Raw genomic sequence first — 2852 nt, forward strand, 5'->3', positions numbered from 1 at the left:
GCAGACTCCCCGCTGAGCAAGGAGCCTGATGCAGGATTTGATCCCAGGACCCCAGGATCATGACCTGAGCCGAGGGCAGACGCTTAACCGACTGAGCCACCCAGTTGCTCCCTATTTAGTATTTCTATGAATGTAACTGATTGTATATGAACACTTTCGTGTTTAAGTGATTATATAGTTTTTTAAACAGCCAGTATTTTAGGAAATACCGTGTCCATCCTTCTTAGAATTTGGTGACTTGTGTACATGACTGAAATGTCTATAAAAGGATGAGGGTTTTAAGGACACTTCCCTTCTCTGCATCATTCAAAGATAAGAGTCTGCAGAGCAGGTTTTCCTTTGTACTATCAAACTGAAATATTAAACACGTAAATGGGAAAATAGTTACTGATTTTTATCCTCACCTGACAGAATAATGAGAAACAGTTTTTTTTTTTAAATGGAAATTTATTTTTGAAACATTGTGTGGTGAGTAACAATGCATTTTAACTGAAAGTTTCTAATTCATATTCCTCATACAGTAACATATTTGTTAAGGAAAAACAGGTGTTTGAATAAAGAAATTGGGAAAGCAGTGAATGTGTTGATAATTTCCCAAACCATAGACAAAGTTCACATCTTCCATACATGTGCTTAACTTACCATAAATTTAAAGTAGATTGCAGTGAAAAATGAATCTAAAGAGTAAAGATCATTATAAAGATCGAGGTCCACAAATGCAAAAACAAAAGAGAGAAAAGTAAACCAAAGGAATTCATGGTATCATTTGAAAAGAGAAAGAAACAATCAAAAAAATAGAGGTCCTCAATATTATTTTGAACCTATCCCTCAGCCTATCGCTGTGTTATTTGCAGGCACCAGTGTGCATCTGCCCTGAGAATAGATTATTAGCACTTTCTGCCTATTTTACGAATTAATTGACGTGGTGTACAGAAGGTGCACTTCTGGGGCAGAGTGCAGACAGTGGAGCAGAACAAGAGAAAAAGAAAAACTCATGAAATAAAAGAAAGAACATGTCTTCCCTCAAGCATCAAAATTCAGTTTTTTTTTTTCAGGCTCTATGATCCATAAATGCAATTAATGATATTTTAATAGTGTCCACCATATCCCCTTTGGAAGAACTACATAGGATAAATAATACATTTTAACCTCCCTGTTAACAATGTCTAAAAAAACAAAAACAAAAAAAAACCCAAAAAGCTACAAAGTGGCCTAATAACACAAATGATGTATCACATGTAAAATTCAAGGCAAACTTCTTTTTTTCTGGATTTAAAAAGATGCTTTTGGCTAACCTACAGTTATGATTCTATAACAACTCAGCGTCTATAATTAATGAAAATGAGAAGGCTGGGCTCAGAGGTTGGCATCTGTGAGCTGATGGCCATAGAGTCACAAATGTTCTGTCAACTTAGTTTTCCTTCTTCCTCCCCCCGCCCTTCCTGCCCTCGAGACCTTCCGAAATCTGCAGGTTTAGCAATAAGAGAGTCCTATCAGTTGGTTCTCATCTTAACCAGCTGGGATCTCCTGTTCCTTCTTCCTGATCAAAAGCCAGTACTGACTAAGAACGATCACTATGCCTATCTAGGAAAAACAACCACCAATTTCTTTATAAGTTCATAGAAACATCATTTATATCAAGTATTAAATTTAAACTATGTGGGCATCTCCCCTGGGTTCCACAATTTTAATCCTGAGTCAGAGTGTTCTAGAACAGTGAAAGTCCTATCAAGTAACTGATTCAGTCCAGACTTATTTAGTTGGTACTGTTCTTGCTGCTGTGTATACTTTACCTCAAAATATACTGACCAAATGTTTGGTTTGGTTGCTCTGTGTGAATACTGCTTAGCTTTATTGTTTTTACTGAAGCGGTCAACTGGAAATTGCTCAAATGTGTCTGCTAAGTAGCTTGTGATATTTTGATGTTTCCTTGTAAAAAGTGAACCTTAAAATACAGTGACATCTCATATTATCTAGACTTTAGTTTTCGGCCAACTTCAGATCTCTCAGACAGCACTCAGATCCCAATAGCGATCCCAAAAAGCTTCTGCGAATTGCCAGACTTTTGTTTGAATCCACATGCCTGATCCCTATCTAGGGTTTAATAATTTTTCAATAATATGCAAAACAAAGACACAGACTTTCTCACCAGGAAATTAGAAATAAACTGGAAGATATATTTTAGAGAGAGGCAAAGTGACAAAATTAGTTAAATACCACAGCCTGAAAAGGGAGGGAGAAAAACAGATAAAGCTCTTTGCACAGAGACCATCATGGGATGCTAGGTGAGATGACCCTCAGACGTTAGGGAAATAGTATAGTTAGTGATCTCTGACTGAACAGGTAGGAAAATATAATATGCACAATCTAACTTCTATCCGATGTATGTTATACTAAAAACAATTGCTTTGGTGCTTTAAGGAGTAAGCTCTGGAGTTCAGTGGTATGGGTCATTCTTTGTCAAAATTTAATACGCGTACCAACCACCTTGGGATCTTGTGAGAACGTGGATTTTTGTTTAGTACAACCTGGGGGTGTGAGCAAGACTATATTTCTAACAACCTAATGTTAGAATGCCATATTTCTTTCCAGTTAATGCTGGCAGTTTTTCCAGTAAGGGTATAGAAGGCACTGATTTCCAATAATGTCAGATAAATGAGATGTTCCTGCATTTGATCTCAAGTACTTTTTGAAACCTGAAATTAAACCATACTAGTTACATAAGTTAGCAAGTTCATGTTACATACAATTCATTCACTTTGGAAATAAGGAAACAGCATTATAATCAACTATTTTTAAACTATGAAACAGGTGAGAGAAATTAATAGTGCATTATTCAGTCTCTTTCAACC

This window comes from Leptonychotes weddellii, chromosome 6, assembly GCF_054177405.1.
Source record: "Leptonychotes weddellii isolate Sample4059 chromosome 6, ASM5417740v2, whole genome shotgun sequence".
NCBI classification, from domain to species: Eukaryota; Metazoa; Chordata; class Mammalia; order Carnivora; family Phocidae; genus Leptonychotes; species Leptonychotes weddellii.